At 41.6% G+C, this 23240-nt stretch overlaps 1 long non-coding RNA gene across 2 annotated transcripts in view; it reads right to left on the reverse strand.

Moving 5' to 3' along the window:
- Positions 1-348: 348 nt before the first annotated feature.
- The window catches only part of LOC134343622 (uncharacterized), a 33459-nt gene continuing 10567 nt past the window's right edge, over positions 349-23240 (reverse strand). Inside the window, exons 3-4 of one of the 2 annotated variants that reach the window (XR_010017296.1) lie at positions 12985-13164; positions 349-455 (exon numbers count right to left, since the gene is read on the reverse strand). This is a non-coding gene — a long non-coding RNA (uncharacterized LOC134343622). Of the gene's footprint in view, positions 456-12743; positions 13165-23240 lie in introns of those variants that run through there. The other variant, XR_010017293.1, reaches the window with a different exon arrangement.

A 23240-nucleotide genomic window follows, 5' to 3' on the forward strand; every position in this document is an offset into this window, starting at 1 on the left:
CTCGTTGGGCTAGAAGGGCCTGTTACCATACTGTATCTCTAAAAAAGGCTCAAACCTTAAACTTGCCAACTTTAAAACTGAACTCTCAATATCATCAAACTTTAAGTCTCCTTTTTGCCTTTGCAGTTGCTCTTGTTGCATGAATATGAACTTAGTGGACTTTCTTTAATAATAGCAACTGCTTGTACGGCGTGTATGGGATGCCCAGGGAGGGGTAACAATTCCAGTGAAGGGGCTCGTCGTGTCCACTCTGGAGCAGCTCACTCACCTTTGGTTCCTACCGGACACTCGGCTCTCATCCGTGGCTCCAAGTAGCTGTTTGCATGTGACAGCGACCGCACCCCGGTACACGGCTTCGACAGGCGGGCTAAACCAGGTGAAAGTAACCAGCAAGCCTCATTCCCTGATGCGATGGTGATATGATTGTCCTAGCATGCAAAGGCAGCTCCAGTGGACTGATGGATGAGATGAGAATCAGAGTCAGGTTTAATATCACTGGCATATATCGTGAAATTTGTTTTATAGCAGTGGTACATTGCAATACATAGTAATAAAAACTATCAATTACAGTCGAACATATTATATATTTATGATTACATTTAAATTAAATATGTAGTGCAAAAAGAGAGGAAAAATAGGGAGGTAGTGTTCATGAATTCAGTGTCCATTCGGAAATCTTATGGCGGAAGGGAAGAAGCCCTGAAACCTTAAGTGTGTCTTTAGGCTTCTGTCCGTCTCTCTCTCTCTCTGGCTATCCATCCCATAGGATGATGATGGTTCCTTTCAGTCAGTTAGTGGGGTGGTACCCCACTCACTCAGCGTGTGCGTGAGTGGATGTTAGGTGAGTAGGGGGTTGCGCAGGTCCAGACCCACCCTCTCGACATCCCCTCCCGGATCCAACAGCATGGTGGGGACCAAGACGGCTGGGGGAAGTTCTGTTGCAGTGAATGGCCAGACCAAGCTTCGATGCAAGGGATGCCCTTTCCGCGCTTCACAGCACGTGTTTGCTAAATGGCTGTCGACCCTACAAGAGGGTTCATCCGCCCTTTGACAGATCTTGTTTTTCATCCTGCAGGGTGTCTAGCCACTCTCCTCACCAGGCAAGCCTGGTGGGGGAGCTGGTTTAGTCGCCGACTACCCGACCATGAGACAGGTAGACTGGGTTACCATGAGACTGGGTTACGTGGTACCAGTTGCACTCAGACGAGTGATCTGACCTGGCTTCTGTACCTCCTCCTTGATGGTAGTAATGAGAAGAGGGCACGCCCTGGGTGTTTGTGGTACTTAATGACGGATGCTACCTTTCTGAGGCATCCTCAGTGCTGGGGAGGCTAGACCCATGATGGAGCTGGCTGAGTTTACAACTTTCTATAGCTTTTTTCAATCCTGCACAGAGGTCCCTCTGTACCAGACAGTGGTGCACACAGTCAGAATGCTCTCCAAAGTACACCCACCAATCTCTGTGTAAAAACCTTGCCCCTCACATCTCCTTTGAAATTACCACCTCTCACCTTAAATGCATGCTGTCTAGCATTAGACATTTCAACCCTGGGGTAAAGATACAATCTGTCTCCTCTATCAATGCCTCTCATAATCTTATAAATCTCTATCAGATCTCTCCTCAGCCTCCGCCGCTCCAGAGAAAACAACCCAAGTTTGTCCAACCTTTTGTTATACATTTCTTTGTTCATATCTCCAATTGTTCACATCTTCTTTAGTTGACAATTTTAAAAAATTTTATTTAGTGAAACAGCACACTTCCAGCCCTTTGAGCCACACGGCCCAGCAGCCCCCTGATGAACCCAACTAACCCTAACCTAATCAAGAGACAAATTACAAAGACCGGGTAACCTACCCAGTACACCCTCAGACTGTGGGAGGAAACCGGAGCATCCGGGGAAAACCCACTCACTCCTCGGAAACGCCTTACAGAACGGGACAGGAATGGAACTCCAAACTCTGGAACGCCCCGAGCTGTAACAGCATTGTGTTAACCGCTACGCCACCGTGGTGCCCAATTGATTTCCAACAATTATTTGCACTGTGCTGATATTCTAACGCTGGCACCTTCTAGGGGGTGAATGTACGGTTGTTCGGAGGGCTGCTTGGGCTGTTGCTGCAGTTTTAGTTGCGATACAACAACAAAAACTCAGTCACAGGGACGGAAAACATGAAAACCACAAATATGCAAATCTCATCTTTTCACGAGCTTAATAAGGTGTCAGAATGAAAAATTACTGCCTTGTTACCAGTAACATTCAACACCCTCCTGGTTCCCTCTTGGGGCCTCCCTTTTAACTGCTCTTTTAGCGTTACAGTTGCAATTCCCAAATTTCGTATCGTCTCTGTCTCTAATTTCTGTGGAGTGTCTCCGCAAGCACCCTGTGTACGTTAGTTATTTGTGCACCGAGCCCAAAAATGCATTGAACTCTGAGATCATGCTCCTGCCGTAGAGCAGTTCTCCCTCGCCACACTCCCGGCATCGAGAACTTACATTGGTGTCTTTTATCCGCCATTACAGGCACTTAATTAACAAATTTAGATAATGGCAGTGAATAAAAGAAAGGTTGCAATGCTAAGAATTTATAAGGCATTGGTCAAAGCACTATTGGTGTATTGTGAGCTGTTTTGGGCCCCTTAACTAAGGGAGAACTTACTAGCATTGGAGAGAGTTCAGAGGAGATTCATGAAACGATCTGGGAATGAAAGGGTTAACATATAAGGACCACTTGATGGCTCTGGGTCTGCATTTGCTGGAGTTTATAAGAATGGGTGGGGGGGGGACATCTCGTTGAAACCTATCAAATATTGAAAGGCATGGATAGAGTGGACATGGGGAGGGTATTTCCTATAGTGAGAGAATCTAAAGCCAAAGGGCACCTTGTCAGAATAGAGGGATGTCCATTTAGAACAAAGAGGAGGAGGAATTTCTTCAGCTAGAGGGTAATGAATCTGTGTAATTCATTGCCACAGACGGCTGTGAAGACAAAGTCACTGAGTATATTTAAAGCAAAGGTTGATAGGTTCTTGATAAGTAAAGGCATCAAAGTTAACTGGGAGAAGGCAGGAGAATGGGGTTGGGAGGGATAATAAATCAGATGGAGTGGATTTGATGAGCCAAGTGGCCTAATCGTATTCCTATGCTTTATGGTCCTAAGCTCCAGTTGTACATGAAGTCCATAGTCATTCGTCACAGGCTGAGTTAATAGGATTCTATGGAAATTCTGTTAGTTCCGCCATGACGTTCCCATGTAATCATCAGCAGTTCAGCTTGTTTTATGATGAAGGAAAACACACATTTTATGCATTAAAGATCTGACCAACAGGATTACAACATGTTGAGGAACTATGCTGTTTGGGGACGGCCAATGATAATGCGGCCTATCTATCTACATGATATGCAAACAAGGGCAGTACGATATGGAGGGCAAGCTGTTGCCCCAATCTCAGATCTGATGAATCCAAAGGAATGGCAGAGACCGATACAGTTTGGTATCAACAGCATGGCAGGAGTTACCAGTCAGCATTGAACTCAACATTGGACTGCCTTGGGGACTCCAGCTCCGGATTTTTCCTTGGGGTTTATGCCTGAAGCCTTCCCCATGAGTGGGTACAGCCACAATGCAGTGGAAGTTTGAGTTGAGATCAGTTTTCCTTCTCCTAGATGAACAGCCAACCACAGCTGACAAGGCCCATTTACCCAAAGCAATTGGTTTTAAGGTGCCAGAAACCCATCTTTGCCCCTCCTGCTGTCAGTAGAAATGGTTCCACTGGGCTTAATAGCTAAGCCGCACGTGAAGGCCAGGAGCTGGACTTTTTTGTCAGAGGCTATTTGAGGCGCACACCATTGGGAACATTTAATAGGTAGTGGGAGCTCATCCCCATTACCTTCCCCTTCTATGACAACATTAAGGAACCAATTACAAGGTGTATCAGGCTAAAATGTTGCCTTGGATTCTATATATTTTTTTCCAAATTGGTTAACAATCCTTAGCGAAATGAAGATTATGCACGTCATGCCTTGTTCTCATTGCTACCATCAGGAAGGAGGTACAGAAGCCTGAAGGCACACACTCAACGATTCAGGAACAGCTTCTTCTCTGTCATCCAATTTCTGAACGGACATTGAACCCATGAACACTACCTCACTACTTTTTTTAACTTAACTATTTAATTGACATACATTACATACAGTAATTGAAATTATTTTTCTGTCTATTAATTATGTCTTGCATCGTACTGCTGCCGCAAAGTTAACAAATCTTACGGCGTAGGCCAGTGATAATAAATCTAATTCTGATTCTGTTTTGAATGCAGAATATTTAGTTTCATCTCAGAATCATTGAACAAAGTTACTGAAAGACATGGCTGATGCTTCTACATTAGCATGTTTTCCTCTTATGGTCTGTAAGGACTTTGTAGGTTTTGCCCCTGACCACATGGGTTTCTTCCTGGTTCTCTGGCTTCATTCCACATTCCAAGGATGGACAAGTTAGAGTTAGAAAGTTGTGGGCATGCTATTTTGGCACCGGAAGCATGGAGGCACTTCTGGGCTTCCCTCAGGACAGCTTGGGATGATCGTTGATGCAAATGATGCATTTCAGAGAAGGTTATTGGGGTCTCCCTGCCTTCTGTCCAAGACCTCTTTCAGAGTCCATGCCTTCAGAAGACACGGTACATCATTAAAGACCCCTCACACCCTCTCCATGAACTGTTTGTTCTTCTGCCTTCAGGCAAACATTACAGGAGCATCAAAACTAAAACCACAAGGCTACTAAACAGCTTCCTCCCACAGGCAGTCAGACTGCTAAATAGCTGCTCTACCTGACTCTGCTTTGGACACTTATAACTTGATTTTAACTGACATGTGGCTGTTGTGTTTTACTATATATTGTTACGTTTATTATTTAGTGTTGCATTTGTTATGTTACGATCGCAAGTTTTTTGAATCTTGAATCTTGAACAAGAGATTTTGCAGATGCTGGATATCAAGTGTAACATATACAAAATGCTGGAGGAACTCAGCAGGTCAGGCAGCATCAATGGAGAAGAATAAAGAGTCAATGTTTCAGGCTAAGATGAAGTCCTGATGACGAGTCTTGGCAGGAAATGCAGATTCTTTGTTCCTCTCCAGAGAGTGTGTTTCACTATGTATACATACGACAAATGAAACTAATCTTTATCTCTTTATAGTCGGGAAAATTTGCCAGTCCAGCACTGTCAAAGTTGCAAATGTGCCAGGGTTACCACTGTAGTGGAAACAAATGCATCTCTTTGGATTGTAGGACTGTGATTAGTAGGATAATCTATGGATTGGTTCTTGGCAACAGCAGCTCACAGTTATTTGTACTGTGTTGTGGACCTTGGTTCGGAGAAATGTTTGGCAATATACATGTGTACAGTTGACTGATAATAAACTGGACGTGAACTTGAACTGGATACGTTTAATGAAGGAACCAATTGTAATATATCCAAGTTTGTAGATGATACAAAGCTGTGTAGGTGTGTGTGCTGTGAGATGGGGTGCAGCTTCAACAGGGTATCGACAAGGCTAAATGGTTGAGTGGGGACATGGCAAGAAGTAGTATATAATGGGGAAAATGTCCATTTTGATGCAAGATTAAAATGGTGCAAGATTAAAAAAGTGCTATGTTTAGAAGGACTTGGGTGTCTTTATACTCAAATCTAGATTGCAGGCACAGCCAAACAATTCGAATGCCAGATGATATGTTGCATCTATTTGAAAGAGGATTTGAGTACAAGAGCAGATATGTAGTAGTTAATTATTTAAGCTTCATGTAAACCACATCTACAATATTGTGCACAAGTCAAGTAACTGAATGGAGGAGTAAGTGAAAGGGGTCATATTGTCCATCACTATTATTTCTTAATACAAATGTAAGTCCACAAGTGAGATTTGGAGTTTTAGGCTACTTACATTTCTGAGTCTTTTGAGTCTCTTATGCACACTTATTCTGATTTTTATTTCCTGCCTTATAAATTGATTCTGATTCTAATGTTTTCATCAGGCTTACATCAAAACTTATACTGAAATGTGACCATTGTCCTAATGAATCTCAACACAGACCCTCAATGGATAACACTTTATCTTTACATGAGGTACTTAAATTCCAAACTTAACATTGGACTCAATAGCAACACACACAAAATGGTGCAGCCCGACCTACTCAGTCCCTCCAGCATTTTGTGTATGTCGCTTTGGATTTCCAGAATCTGCAGATTTGCAGAACAAGCGGGATACCCCAGTGGCCACCCACTTTAATTCCAATTCCACTTCCCATTCCCATTCCGTAATGTCTATCCATGGCCTCCTCCACTGTTGGGATGAGGCCACACTTAGGTTGGAGGAACAACACCTTATATTCCATTTGGGTAGCCTCCAACCTGATGGCATGAACATCGATTTCTCAAACTTCCAGTAATGGCCCCCAACCACCGCCCCCCCATCCCTTCTCCATTTCCCATCCCCTTTTCCCTCTCTCACCTCATCTTACCAATTAACTTCCCATCTTGTTATTTCATTGCTCCCCCTCCAGGTTTCACCTTTCACCTGGTGTTTCTCTCTCCCCTCCCTCACCTTTTAAATCTAGTTCTCAGCCTTTTTTCTCCAGTCCTGCTGAAGGGTTTCGGCCCGAAATGTCGACTGTGCTTTTTTCCATAGGTGCTGCCTGGCCTGCTGAGTTCCTCCAGCGTTTTGCGTGTGTTGCTTTGATTTCCAGCATCTGCAGATTTTCTCTTGTTTGTGATTGAACTCAATAGTTTCAATGTTATCACAACTTTTGATTTTATTGGCAGTGAACCTTTCAGTGCAGCGAGATCTGTTCTTGTTTTCTTCTTTGTCGCATTAAGCCCAATTTTATCTCAGGTCGTAATTATTGTTTTGTCATTTTATTTCTCCAGTATTTTCCTCTCAACTATTTCCTTGTGATTTCCTCTGAACCCTTCCTGTTCCCTCCCTTGCTTCTATTAGTACCTCAACCGACAATGGAAACTGCTTTGCCAGCCACAAACGCCACCTGATCAGTTCAGTGTTTCCCGCATTTGCTTTTACAGTAATGGTTTAGTAAACAGAGAGCAAAGTTTGATCAATCTAAGCGCCTGTAAGGAGATAATGTATGCATACTTCGATAATCAGTGTACTTTGAACTTTGCTATCCATAAAATGCCCAAGAACTCATTTTTCTAGCATAGTAATTTTTTTGTATTGTACTGTTCTGCTGCCACAAAACAACAAATTTCAATTCAATAGATACATTTAATGTAAGAGAAATATACACAATACATATCCTTAAATTCCTTATCTTCACAAACATCCACAAAAACAGGAGTGCCCCAAAGAGTGAATGAGAGTTAAATGTTAGAACCCCAAAGTGAGAGAGCCCTGCTGGCAGCCGATGGGGTAACACCTTTTTGAACTTGCTCCTACCTTACCTATCTTTTTGTTTCCCACCAGATTTTTGAAACCTTATTGTAAGTCTTAATATTGCTCTATTATGTTTTTGAGAAAGACTAAAGCCTCCGCAAAAGAAAAAGAAGATGATTCTCCAACCACTTTGGAATCAATTGGAAATTTCCTTAAAAAGCAAAGAACAGAACTTTCTAAGGAATTTCATCATCTTAACGTCAAGTTGGACACTATTCAACAAACTCTAACTGAACATGATAAGTGAATTAAGGAGAATAAAGAAACTTTGTCGATACTGGAAGCAGACTTAGAAGACATGAGTAAGCTCTGCAAAAAATTATCATTATCTAATGAAAAATTAACAAAGAAGATTACCAACCTGGAAAGCAGAAGCAGAAGGAACAATCTACGTATTCTGGGTCTTGAAGAATCAATTGAGGATGCCGACCCCGTGGAGTTTTTTGCAAGCCTTCTGAAGCAGCTATTTCCTGATTTATTGCCATCTGTGCCTAAGTTGGACTGTGCCCACTGGTCGCTGGCCCCAAAGCCAAAGTTTGGGGAGCGACCTAGGTTGGTTATTTTATGTTTTCATGAATTTCATACTAAGGAGCTTTTAATCCATCATATTCATCGAGTAGGAATGATCGATTACAACAGGAAGATGATCAGATTTGTGGAAGATTATACACCGGAGGTAATGGCTGAACGTGCCAAGTATAAAGCAGTTATGTCTCTGCTTTATAACAAAAGGTTTAAGCCCTCCCTTTGCTTCCCCGCACGTCTTAGAATCGTTCAGAAAAATGGTGTACAGAAGTGGCTGGGATTGGTTGAACACGCACAGAAGTTTTTGAAAGCAGAAGATTAATTGCGTTATATCTCTTACAAGAGCAATTACCTTTTTAATGTTGGACAGAATAAGGTTTTAATAAACTTACATTTTGACCATTTATATATCTTGCTTTTTGATATTATGTTTTTTTTTATTACTTTCCTCTTTTTTTGAGGTTTTTCAATTTTTTTTTGAAATTGTTAAAATGAATCCTCTTATGTTTTGGATTTCTGATCTAAGTTTATTTTGTCTGTTTTCTCTTGGTAGGAACATAATAACCTTGAATGATTGGAGTCTTGCCAGCAGGATTTCTTTGGAAGGGTTGTCTTTAGGGTTTAGCATGCCGTCTGTCCTTTGGCCGGCTTTTTTTGGCTTTGGGAGGGGAAGGGGAGTGGGTTTCTTTTTTCTCTGGAAGTTGGGTTGGGCTACCATCCAATTTTTCTGTTTGAGTACCTTATTTTATGGTTCGTTCTCTGGTTCTAATAATTTATGGTCAGATCTTTTAATTCTTCTGTTAATTAGTATTTAAAATGAATCAAAATATTAATTTACTTAGTTTTAATGTGAAAGGGTTAAATCATCCTGTGAAATGGAATAAGATTTTTGCTTATATTAAAAAGCTAAGGGCCCCCATTATTTTCCTACAAGAAACGCATGTACGTAGTTGTGACAACGCACGCCTTTTTAATTGGTGGAGAGGTTTACAACTTCATTCTTCATTCAGAGCAAAATCTCGAGGGGTCTCGATTTTTATAGACAATACAATTTCTTTTGTTTAACATAAAGTTGTCTCTGACCCTAATGGGCGATTTGTCATAGTGTCAGAGAAACTAGATAATAAATTAATTGTATTTGCTAATGTGTATGCCCCCAATGTGGATGATGCAGGATTTTTTGAGCGTTTCTTTTCATTCCTGCCAGATTTGAGTCTTTATTCTTTAGTGATGGGAGGAGATTTTAATTGTTGTCTAGACCCAGTATTAGATCATTCTTCTCTGAAACCAGCCACACCTAATAAATCAGCTTTATTTAATCCTTTCTAATGAAATGTGATATTGTTGATGTCTGGCTTTTTTTTCTCACCTGGCAGAAAGGAAGTATTCATCTTTTTCTCATGTCCATCATTCCTATACCAGGATTGATAATTTTTATTGATAGTCAAATGATTCCATTAGTTTGATCTATTGAATTTAAAGAAATAGCTATATCCAACCATTCTCCTGTATTTCTATCTTTAAATCTTCCTGGTTTCACTCATATGAACAGATCCTGTCATTTTAGTTTAACTTTGTTATCTGATAAGGACTTTCTAAAATTTCTGAAGAATCACATTATTCTTTTTTTTTGAAGAAAATACATTGGAAGAGACTTCTGGTCTTATCATTTGGGACGCTTTTAAGGCATATATTAGAGGACGAATTATCTCCTATACTGCATATATTAAGAAAAAAGCTAATAAAGAGAGAACTGACTTAGTTAATCAATTAAAACAATTAGACCAGAAATATGCTTTGGCACCAGACCCTGAACTATACAAAAGATATTTTGAAATTAAAACTGAATATGATCTTCTTATAACGTATCCGATTGAAAGCCAACTTTTAAAAGATAGAAGCCAATTCTATATACATGGAGAAAAAACTAGTAAACTATTGGCTACACACATAAAGGTTGCTGGTGAACGCAGCAGGCCAGGCAGCATCTCTAGGAAGAGGTGCAGTCGACGTTTCAGGCCGAGACCCTTCGTCAGGACTAACTGAAGGAAGAGTGAGTAAGGGATTTGAAAGTTGGAGGGGGAGGGGGAGATCCAAAATGATAGGAGAAGACAGGAGGGGGAGGGATGGAGCCAAGAGCTGGACAGGTGATAGGCAAAAGGGATACGAGAGGATCATGGAACAGGAGGTCCGGGAAGAAAGACGGGGGGGGGGGGGAACTCAGAGGATGGGCAAGGGGTATATTCAGAGGGACAGAGGGAGAAAAAGGAGAGTGAGAGAAAGAATGTGTGTATAAAAATAAGTAACAGATGGGGTACAAGGGGGAGGTGGGGCATCAGCGGAAGTCGATGTTCATGCCATCAGGTTGGAGGCTACCCAGATGGAATATTAGACCAATTAAATATTCCTGGACTTTCGGTTGATAATCGAATGCAGTTAGATCAACCTACTTCTCAGGAGGAAATCACTGAGGCTATACGTTCATTGCATTCTGGGAAATCTCCAGGACCTGACGGATTCTCTGGAGAATTTTATAAGGCTTTTTCTTTATTGCTTATACCTTATTTATGTTCTACCCTTACTGATTCCTTCAAGGTGGGTAGGTTGACAGTCTTTTTATGAAGCTTCCATTTAGTTTATTCTTAAAAAGAATAAGAATCCCACTGAATGCTCTTCATATAGACCAATCTCTTTACTCAATGTTGATGTTAAGATCCTATGTAAAGTTTTGGCCCTTAGACTCGAGAATATTATACCTTCTATAATATCTGATGATCAGACAGGATTTATTAAAAATCAATATTCCCATTTTAATATACAGCGATTGTTAAATGTTATTTATTTTCCATCCAAGGAAATATCAGAATGTGTGATTTCTCTGGATGTGGAGATGGCTTTTGACCGAATTGAATGGAATTACCTATTTGAAACCTTAGAAAAATTTAATTTTGGGCCCAATTTTATTCTCTGGATTAAATTACTTTACTTATCTCCCTCTGCTTAGGTCTTTACTAACTTTCAGAATTCTAAACCAATTAAACTCCAACGTGGAACCAGACAAGGATGTCCGTTCAGCCCTTTGCTTTTTGATTTAGTATTAGAACCTTTAGCAATTGCCTTTCGAGAGTCTAAAGATATCACCGGTATCTTAAGGAAAGGTACTATTCATAAAGTTTTGCTTTATGCTGATGACCTATTGCTTATTATATCTAATGTTACAACTTCTTTACCCTCTATGTTTCTTTTACTGACTAATTTTAGTCAGTTTTCAGGATATAAATTGAATTTACATAAAGAGTGAATTGTTTCCTTTAAATAAATAGATACCATCTGATATTAACCTTCCTTTTAAAATTGTAAGAAAACAATTTACATATTTGGGTGTAACAATCACTAAGAATTATAAAGATCTATTCAAAGAAAATTTCTAATCTTAATGAATTATGTGAAAAAGACACTTCCTAATTGGTCGCTTCTCTCTTTATCAATTTTTTTAAACCATCTACGACTGATCTGTTTTTTAGAGAATGGGATAGATTAGGCATTAACCAATTTCAGGATCTGTTTGTTGGAGGGTATCTTTCTTCTTTTGAGCAGCTCTCAGTGAAATATATCAAATACCCACTTTTTTTCAATATCTACAGATTAGAGATTTTTTAAGATCTAAACTACACATATTTCATACCCGCCCGGATAAGAACATAATAGATGTGTTTTTTTAATTTGAAACCTTTTGATAATGGCTCAATATCTTATATTTATGGTCTTTTGTTGGGACTGAGAATGGCTCCTTTAGACAAAATTAAAAAAGATTGGGAAAAGGATTTACAGACTTCATTATCTGATGAGACCTGGAGGGCTATTTTCAAAATGGTTAATTCTTCATCATTATGTGCTTGTCATTCCCTCCAAGTTAAAGTGGTATGTCTAAAGACAAGCTTTCTCATTTTTTTGCAGATATATCTCCTTATTGTGACAGATGTAATAATGGAGAGGTTTCATTAATTCGTATGTTTTGGTCATGTTCGAGCCTTGAAAAATATTGGAAAGATGTATTCCAAACTTTTTCTGTACTTATTAAAGTTAATTTTAACCCAATCCTTTAACTGCCTTATTTGGTATTGTTGAGGAAAGAGCTATAATTTTGGAGCCTTCTCATTTGTGGGTACTGGCTTTTATTTCTCTTATGGCTAGGAGGACGATCTTGCTTAAATGGAAGGAGGTTGCCCCCCTCCCACATGCTCAATGGTTATGTGATGTTATGTCATGTTTAAATTTAGAGAAGATTCATTGTTCGATTTCTGATTCTAATCAAGATTTCCAAATGTTATGGGACTATTTTGAATTAATTTGAAAATCTTTGAATTGTTAATTGTTATTAAAATATAGATCTGGGCTATTATTATAAAACACTATATGGTAAAGTACTCTTTTTTTTCTTTTGTTTTTTTTTACCAACCAGCTCTGTCTTGGTAGTGGGTGTAGATTTTTATAATATAATTAACAATATTATTGTATTTCATAATTCAATTTATTTTATTTGATTGAACATGAATATAGGATGCTGTGATTGTATCAGTGTGATTTATATATAATGCATTTTGTGCTACCTTATTTTGATTTATAATAAGTATCCTTATGAATTCTGTATTTGTGTATATGAAATTTAATAAAAATATTGGAAAAAGAAAGGAAAGCACCCCAAAGCGACCCCCCCCACCAGCAAAAACAAGGATCAGTGCCCTCCACCGAGCACTCAAGCTGTGCAGCAAAGCATCAGTAAAGACACAGATTTGCAGTACTCCAAAGACTACTTGTTCACCTGGTAATTTGACAGACCACAGGCTCTCTCTCTCTGTGTCCCTAATAAGGAAAGAGATGTCCCCATTTCACAGTGAGAGGGGAGACATAAGAAGCAACTCGCTGATTTATGATGTTAAGAGTCTGTTGCATTCGTTTTTTTCTCTGTGCCCGGAGAGCTCAGGTCTCTGGACACACGGCCCACAGTAGCTGACCTGCTGCTCCTAACGTTCCGTGCTCTCCTGCGATGCCTCAGTCAGGGGCACTGGCCTTGAATCAGCTCGTCTCCAGAGCCACGAAAATCTGGCACCCTGAAGGCGCGCTAGTCTTCCAGGCCACATCCTTAGGATATCAAAAAGCAGCCGGTCCTGAGGCCCTGAGAGCAGGTCCCATTCCTGCAAAGAACCAAAGTCAGAGTGTAACTCCAGGTCAGGGTCTTCAGAAGAACCTTGAAAAGGAAAAAAAAACCAAGATAGAAATGGAGCTGTTTACGAAGATGCAATCATAGGAGTCGCCATTTAGCGCCATCTTGACTTTACTCCGCCCCTCTTATTTCAGGGTTAATAAACCTGATTCTGGATTCAGTGTTGGGATAAAGAGCACTTCAGCATTTAAATTAATGCTTCCATGGTTTCATAAATTATCAAGTTTGCTGATGGATCCAGAGATACTTATGATGACTCCACACGGCACACTGGACAGTAACTCAAGTTCAAGTTCAAACTTAAGTTTAATTGTCATTCAACCATACACGAAAACAGCCAAATGAAACAAAAATATTCTGGGGCCAAGGTGCAAAACACAATACTAACAGTCATACACAGCACATATAAGATAGCAGAAAAACATACAGTCTCACAAAAAAATAGCCCAAGTTCCATAGTCCATAAATGTTGCAGCAATCAAATCAGATGGTATCCAAATTAAATCATCAAATTTTCAATGGTATCTGTGACTCAAATTGAGGAAAAGTATGTTTGAGACTGCTCACCATGACCTAATATCAGGCCTTGCAGATAAGTAACTTTCAAATTTTAAAATTTTAAACAGCTTCACTCCCAATTCTCCCAATACATTCCCAATTCTCCGCTTGAACATAAATCTGAGGGAAAAATTAAACCAAGATGCCGTGAAATAACAAACACAGGCCAGTTCTCCCAATACCAGGACAATGGCAAAGAGCACAATTCTAAAATTACCAAGGGGAAAATGATTCATCCAGTAGCCTGTGGATAATGTAGTCTCCTCACATCCAGTGCCCCAGAGAACAGGCCAGGCAGCATCTATTGGAAGAGGTACCTCTTCCAATTGATAGAAACATAGAAAATAGGTGCAGGAGTAGGCCATTCGGCCCTTCGAGCCTGCACCGCCATTCAGTATGATCATGGCTGATCATCCAACTCAGAACCCTGTACCTGCCTTCCCTCCATACCCCCTGATCCCTTTAGCCACAAGGGCCATATCTAACTCCCTCTTAAATATAGCCAATGAATTGGCCTCAACTGTTTCCTGTGGCAGAGAATTCCACAGATTCACCACTCTCCGTGTGAAGAAGTTTTTCCTCATCACGGTCCTAAAAGGCTTCCCCTTTATCCTCAAACTGTGACCCCTCGTTCTGGACTTCCCCAACATTGGGAACAATCTTCCTACATCCAGCCTGTCCAATCCCTTTAGAATTTTATATGTTTCAATCAGATCCCCCCTCAATCTTCTAAATTCCAGAGAGTATAAGCCTAGCCGATCCAGTCTTTTATCATATGAAAGTCCTGCCATCCCAGGAATCAATCTGGTGAACCTTATTTGTACTCCCTCTATGGCAAGCATGTCTTTCCTCAGATTAGGGGACCAAAACTGCACACAATACTCCAGGTGTGGTCTCACCAAGGCCTTGTACAACTGCAGTAGTACCTCCCTGCTCCTGTACTCGAATCCCCTTGCTATGAATGCCAGCATACCATTCGCCTTTTTCACCGCCTGCTGTACCTGCATGCCCACTTTCAATGACTGGTGTATAATGACACCCAGGTCTCGTTGCACCTCCCCTTTTCCTAATCGGCCACCATTCAGGTAATAATCTGTTTTCCTGTTCTTGCCACCAAAGTGGATAACCTCACATTTATCCACATTAAATTGCATCTACCATGAATTTGCCCACTCACCTAACCTATCCAAGTCACCCTGCATCCTCTTAGCATCCTCCTCACAGCTAACACTGCCACCCAGCTTCGTGTCATCCGCAAACTTGGAGATGCTGCATTTAATTCCCTTGTCTAAGTCATTAATATATATTGTAAACAACTGGGGTCCCAGCACTGAGCCTTGCGGTACCCCACTCGTCACTGCCTGCCATTCTGAAAAGGTCCCGTTTATTCCCACTCTTTGCCTCCTGTCTGCCAACCAATTCTGTATCCACATCAATACCATACCCCCAATACCGTGTGCTTTAAGTTTACACACTAATCTCCTGTATGGGACCTTGTCAAAAGCCTTTTGAAAATCCAAATATACCACATCCACTGGTTCTCCCCTATCCACTCTACTAGTTACATCCTCAAAAAATTCTATGAGATTCGTCAGACGTGATTTTCCTTTCACAAATCCATGCTGACTTCGTTTGATGATTTCACCGCTTTCCAAATGTGCTGTTAACACATCTTTGATAACTGACTCTAGCATTTTCCCCACCACCGATGTCAGGCTTAATTCCCCGGTTTCTCTCTCCCTCCTTTTTTAAAAAGTGGGGTTACATTAGCTACCCTCCAATCCTCAGGAACTAATCCAGAATCTAAAGAGTTTTGAAAAATTATCACTAATGCATCCACTATTTCTTGTGCTACCTCCTTAAGCACTCTGGGATGCAGACCATCTGGCCCTGGGGATTTATCTGCATTTAATCCCTTCAATTTACCTAACACCACTTCCCTACTAACATGTATTTCCTTCAGTTCCTCCATCTCACGAGACCCTAGGTCCCCTACTATTTCCGGAAGATTATTTACGTCCTCCTTAGTGAAGACAGAACCAAGGTAGTTATTCAATTAGTCTGCCATGTCCTTGTTCCCCATGATCAATTCACCTGTTTCTGACTCATAAACACAAAATAATCTGCAGATGCTGGGGTCAAAGCAACACTCACAACACGCTGGAGGAACTCAGCAAGTCGGGCAGCATCCGTGGAAAAGATCGGTCGACGTTTCGGGCCGGAACCCTTCGGTCCTGATGAAGGGTTCCGGCCCGAAATGTCGACCGATCTTTTCCACGGATGCTGCCCGACCTGCTGAGTTCCTCCAGCGTGTTGTGAGTGTCACCTGTTTCTGACTGTAAGGGACCTACATTTGTCTTAACCAATCTTTTTCTCTTCACATATCTATAAAAGCTTTTACAGTCAGTTTTTATGTTCCCTGCCAGCTTTCTCTCATAATCTTTTTTCCCTTTCCTAATTAAGCCCTTTGTCCTCCTCTGCTGGACTCTGAATTTCTCCCAATCCTCAGGTAGCACTCGCTACTGCTCCGTAGCACTCACATCTACTGTGATGAAATGCTTTGAGAAGTTGATCATGACTTGTCCGAACTCCTGCCTCAGCAAGGACCTGGAACCATTGCAATTTGTGCATTGCCACAATAGGTCAACAGCAGATGCAGTCTCAATGGCTCGCCACACGGACTTAGACCACCTGGACAACATAAACACCTATGTCAGGATGATGTTCATCAACTATAGCTCAGCACTTAATACCATCATTCCCACAATCCTGATTGAGAAGTTGCAGAACCTGGGCCTCTGTACCTCCCTCTGCAACTGGATCCTCAACTTCCTAACCAGAAGATCACAATCTGTGCTGTTTGGTGATAACATCTCCTCCTAGCTGACGATCAACACTGGCGCACCTCAGGGGTGTGTGCTTAGCCCACTGCTCTACTCTCTCTACACCCATGACCATGTGGCTAGGTATAGCTCAAATACCATCTATAAATTTGCTGATGATACAACCATTGTTGGTAGAATCTCAGATGGTGATGAGAGGGTGTACAGGAGAAAGATGTGCCAACTAGTTGATTGGTGTCACAGCAACATCCTGGCACTAAACGTCAGTAAGACAAAAGAGCTGATTGTTGACTTCAGGAAGGGTAAGATGAAGGAACACATACCAACCCTCATAGAGGGATCAGAAGTGAAGAGAGTGAGCAGATTCAATTTCTTGGGTGTCAAGATCTCTGAGGATCTAACCTGGTCCCAACATACTGATGCAGTTATAAAGAAGGCAAGACAGCGATTATACTTCATTAGGAGTTTGAAGAGATTTGGTTTGTCAACAAATACACTCAAGAACTTCTATAGATGTACTATGGAGAGCATTCTGACAGGCTGCATCACTGTCTGGTATGGAGGGGCTACTGCACAGGACCAAAAGAAGCTGCAGAGGGTTGTAAATTTAGTCAGCTCCATCTTGGGTACTACCCTACAAAGTTCCCAGAACACCTTCAACGAGCAGTGTCTCAGAAAGGCAGTGTCCATTATTAAGGACCTCCAGCACCCAGAGCATGCCCTTTTCTCACTGGTACCATCAGGTAGGAGATACAGAAGCCTGAAGGCACACACTCAGCGATTCAGGAACAGCTTCTCCCCTTTGCCATCCAATTCCTAAATGGACATTGAACCCTTGAACACCACCTCACTTTTTAAACAAATATTATTTCTGTTTCTTGCACGATTTTTAATCTATTCAATATACATATACTGTTATTTATTTATTTATTTATTATTATTTTTCTTCTTCTATATTATGTATTGCATTGAACTGCTGCTGCTAAGTTAACAAATTTCACAACACATGCCAGTGGTAATAAACCTGATTCTGAACTGACCTTCTCCCTTTTAACAGTAACTGCACTCACTTCTCTTCCTTCACACCCTTCAACACCTGGCACACTGCTAGTGTCTTCCACAGTGAAGACTGATGCAAAATACTCATTTAGTTCATCTGCCATCTCCTTGTTCCCTGTTATTATTTCTCCTGTCTCATTTACTAGTGGTCCTATATCCACTCTCAACTTTCTTTTATTTTTATATACTTGAATAAGCTTTTTCTATCCTCCTTGATATTTTTTACCAGTTTGCTTTCATGCTTCATCTCTTCTCTCCTAGTAATTCTTTTAGTTGCTTTCTGTAGATATTTTAAAGCTTCCCAATTCTCCATCTTCCCGGTAAGTTTAACTTTCTTGTATGCCCTCTCTTTTGCTTTTACATTAGATTTAATTTCTCTTGTCAGCCACAGTTGTACTATTTTGCTATTTCAGTATTTCTTCGATTTTGGAATACATCTATTCTGCATCTTCCCCATTTTTCCTAGAAACCCAAGCCATTGCTGCTCGCTGTTATCCCTGCCAGCATTTCCTTCTAATTTACTTTGGCCAACTCATTTTACATACCACTGTAATTTCCTTTACTCCACTGAAATACAGCTACATCAGACTTTACTTTCTCCCTATCAAATATCAAGTTAAACTCAATCATATAGTGATCACTGTCTCATAAGGGTTCCCTTCCCTTAAACTCCTTAATCACCTCCAGTTAATTATATAACACCCAATCCAATATCACTGATCCCTTCGTTGACTCAACGACAAGCTGCTCTAAAAAGCCATCTCCTAGGCATTCAACAAATTCACTCTCTTGAGCTGCATTACCAACCTAGTTTTCCCTATCTACCTGCATGTTAAAATCTCCCATGAATATCATAACATTGCCCTTTTGACACGCCTCTTCTATTTCCCATTGTAACCTGCAGTCCACATCCCAGCTACTGTTGGGAGGCCTGTACATAACTGCCATCAGGGTCCTTTTACCCTTGCAGTTTCTCAGCTCAACCTACAAGGATTCATCATCTTCCGATCCTATGTCACATCTTTCTAATAATTTGATGCCATTCTTTATCAGCAGAACCATGCGACCCCCTCTGCCTACCTTCTTCTCCGTCCAGTACAATGTGTAACATTGGACAGCGGCACAGACAGAGTAGAAGCATTCCTACGTAAGTCCAGAGCAGAGCTTGAAAAGCCCAGTCTCCATAAAAGTATCATCTAGTGGAGAGGTCATCATGGGAGTGGCCTGAGTCAGACTGGTAAGGCTTTGGCTCAACAGGCGGACGCGATGTAAGTAGGTAAGTTTATTTCTTATTTCTTTTTCTTATTAAACTCTTGAAAGAATGGGGGGTATGTCTGCAAGACAAGTGTTCTGTTCTGGGTGTCTGATGTGGGATTTCCAGGAATCTACCAACCTCCTTGGTGGCCAGATCTACACCAGGTGCATTGAGATGCAGCTCCTTGGAGACTGTGTTAGGGAACTGGAGCTGCAGCTTGATGATATTTGGCTTGTTAGGGGAAGTGAGGAGCTACAGGGAGCTAGTCACCCCAAGGCTACAGGAGACAGATAAATGGGTGACCGTCAAGAGAGGGAAGGGAAAATGTCAGTTAGTGGAGAGCACTCCTGTAGCCATTCCACTCAACAATAAGTACACCTTTTTGAGTAATGTTCTTGCAGGGGCGGGTGGGGGGGGGGAAGCAACATCGGCCATGCCTTTGGCAATGTGTCTGGCCCTGTGACTCAGAAGAGTAGGGAACTGAAGAGGCAACAGTAAGAGGGGATTCTATAGGAAGGGGGACAGATAGGCGATTCTGTGGACGTGAAAAAGAAACACAGATGGTAGTTTGCCTCCCAGGTGCCAGGGTACGCGATGTTAATTTCCAGTTTGAGTCAGTGGTGAGTAAGGCAAATGTGATGTTAGCATTCATTTCAAGAGGACCAGAATATAAAAGCAAGGATGTAATATTGAGACTTTATAAAGCACTGGTGAGGCCTCACTTGGAGTATTGTGAGCAGTTTTGGTCCTCTTATCTTAGAAAGGATGTGCTGAAACTGGGGAGGATTCAAAGAAGGCTGATGAAAATGATTCCAGGATTGAACGGCTTGTCATATGAAAAGTGTTTGTTGGCTCTGGGCCTGTATTCACTGGAATTCAGAAGTGTGAAGGGCGACCTCAATGAAACCTATCAAATGGTGAAAAGCCTTGACAGAATAGAGGTGAAGAGGATGTTTCCTATGGTGGGAGAGTTAAGACCAGAGGACAGAGGCACAGAGTGGAGGGGGTCCTTTTAGAATGGAGATGAGGAAGAATTTCTTTAGTGGTGTACCTGTGGAATTTGTTGCCACAGGCAACCATGGAGGCCAAGTCTTTATGCATATTTAAGGCAGAGGTTGATAGATCCTTGATTGGTCAGTACATGAGGGGACTGGAAAGAAAAAATGGATCAGCCATGATGAAATGGTGGAGCAGTCTTGATGGGCCAAATGGTCTCATTCTGCTCCTACATCTTATGGTCTAATGGTCTTAAAGCAACCAGGATCATCAAAGATTCCACCCATCCTGAATAATCTCTCACCTACCCTATTCCATCAGGCACAAGATAGAAAAGCCTGAGAACACATACTTCCAGGCTCAAAGACAGCTTCTATCCCACTGTTATCAAGCATCTTGTATGGTAAGATGGAATCTTGGCTTCACAATCTATCTCGCTATTATCTTGCACTTTATAGTTTACCTGCACTGCACATTTTCGGAAGCTTTTACTCTTTATTCTGCTTTTGTTATTGTTTTACCTTGTTCTACCTCAATGCACTGTATATTGATTTGATCTGAATGAACAGTATGTAAGACAAGCTTTTCACTGAACAACAAACCGATCCCAGATTCAGATTCACATGTATATTGAGACACGAGTGGCAGTGTGGAGATACGTCTCTACCAAAGGAGACGCAAGGCCCTCCTTCCCTCCGCTAGCCGGTAGGTCACCCCTTGAGGTTTAGCCCCCTGATCAGGGTCACAAGAAGCCACGGGATGGTCGTATGAGCAGCTGGTGCATATCACAAGTCCTGGTTGTGCGACCACTGACGCCAGGCAGACCACCTCTGAAGAATATTATTCATGGCTGGGCTCACCCATCTTCCCCGGCAGACTCGTTTGTGCACTCACAGACCCATCGGGCCTTGACTTCCAGCCTTTCAATCCACCTTCGGGCTTCAATATCAACCCCAGGATTTACTGACGATGGGACCCCAGACATCGAGTCTCAAACTCTGGACTCACCAGTATCAATACATCCATCAGCTGACAAGAATGAGATAATTAATCAGCAGAGGAAAGAGTGAGGGGAGAAAGAAGGTTTTAAGCCAAAATAACAAAGTTCAGAGATTTTCACACAAAAGGCTGCACTCCAGCCCCGGTGAAGACGACCACACTGTATTACAACAGTGGGAGATACCTGTCCCCTAGTGGCTATGAAGAGGATGGCCAGATGGAAACACTGGACACAAGCTAATCTATACAAGCATGGAGTATGGAAAATTAACTATCAAGTGACAATGGAACTTGTGTTTTTCTTTGAAAAGTTTTGATTCTTCTATGTCCATCAAAGAACATTGGGACCCCCCCCCCCCGGACAAATGTACCCAAAATGTAATGCTGAGGCTTTATAAGGCATTGGTCAGACTGTATTCGGAATACCGCAAGCAGTTTTGTGCCCATTCTATGAAATGAAGTGTTGAGCATCCAAACAAGGTTCACAAGAATGATCCCGGGAATGAAAGGGTTAATGTATCAGGAGCACTTAATGGTTCCGGGGCTATGTTCATTTGAGTTTAGAAAGATGAGGGGAGATCTCATTGAAACCTATTGAATAGGTATTGAATGCAGGCAGGAAGCATGTTCCCACTGATGGGTGAGTCCAGAACCAGAGGCCACAGTTTAAGAATAAGGGATAGGCCATTTGGAATGGAGTTGAGGAAAAACTTTTTTCACCCAGAGAGTGGTGGATATATGGAATGCTCTGTCCCAGAAGGCTGTGGAGGCCAAGTCTCTGGATGCTTTCAAAAAAGAGATGGATAGAGCTCTTAAAGATAGTGGAATCAAAGGTTATGGGGATAGGGCAGGAACTGGATACTGATTGTGGATGATCAGCCATGATCACAGTGAATGGTGGTGCTGGCTCGAAGGGCCGAATGGCCTACTCCTGCACCTATTGTCTATTGTCTAATATTGAAAGCCCCAGATGGGGTGCACATGGAGAAAACCTTTCCGACAGTGAGTGAGTCTAGAACCATAAGGAATAGCCTCAGAATAGAAGGACAGCCCTTTAGGATGGAGATGAGGAGGAATTTCTTTAGCCAGAGGGTGATGAATCTGTGGAATTCATTACCATGGATGGCAATGGAGGCCAAGTCATTGGGTATATTTAAAGTGGAGTTGATAGGTTCTTGTTCAGTAAGGGCATCAAAGGTTACAGAAGAAAGGGTTGAGAGTGAAGAGAAATCAGCCATAGTGAAGCAGGCTTGAGGGGCCAAATGACCTAATTCTGTCTTTTGAGTCCTACGGTCTTAAAATAGGTGTATAGTAACCAACACGAAGATCCCAACATTGATCCCAACTTTAAACTCTCAGATGTTTGGAGGCCTCCATTAAGAACTCTGTTATACAGTATTATTATTTCATGCATGTTATTTGTTGCTATTTATTTGCATCTGCATTTGCATTTTGTTTACAGTTTCTGATGTTTGCCCTATAGATATGCTAAGTACATCTGAAGGAAAAGAAAGAATCTCAGGGCTGTATGTGGTGACATGTATGCACTCTGATAATAAATTTTACCTTGAACTTTTAAAGTATGGGGAAGATGTTAGAGATACCTTTTTATCAACACAGGAGATGGTTGATGTGTGGAATGTGCTGACATGGGTAAAGGTAGAGACAGATACCATAAAACCATAAGACACGGGAGCAGAATTAGGCCATTCAGCCCATCGAGTCTGCTCCACCATTCGATCATGGCCGATCCCGGATCCCACTCAACCCCATACATCTGCCTTCTCGCCATATCCTTTGATGCCCTGACCAGTCAGGAAAATATCAACTTCCACCTTAAATATACTCATGGACTTGGCCTCCACCACAGTCTGTGGCAGAGCATTCCACAGATATACTACCCTCTGGCTAAAAAAAAATTCCTCCTTACCTCTGTTCAAAATGGTTGCCTTCAATTTTGAGGCTGTGCCCTCTAGTTCTGGACTCCGCCACCATAGGAAACATCCTCTCCACATCCACCGTATCTACTCCTTTCAACATTCGGTAGGTTTCAACGAGGTCCCCCAACATTCTTCTAAATTCCAGTGAGTACTGGCCCAAAGCTGCCAAATGCTGCTCATATGTTAACCCCTTCATTCCTGGAAAATCATCCTCGTGAACCTCCTCGGGAATCTCTCCAATGACAACACATTCTTTCTGAGATATGGGGTCCAAAACTGTTGATAATACTCTTAAGAGCGGACTGACTACTATCTTATAAAGGCTCAGTATTATCTCCTTGCTTTTACATTCTGTTCTCCTTGAAATAAATGCCAACATTGCATTTCCCTTCTTTAC

Source organism: Mobula hypostoma, chromosome 1 (assembly GCF_963921235.1).
Source record: "Mobula hypostoma chromosome 1, sMobHyp1.1, whole genome shotgun sequence".
In the NCBI taxonomy this organism is placed as follows: Eukaryota; Metazoa; Chordata; class Chondrichthyes; order Myliobatiformes; family Myliobatidae; genus Mobula; species Mobula hypostoma.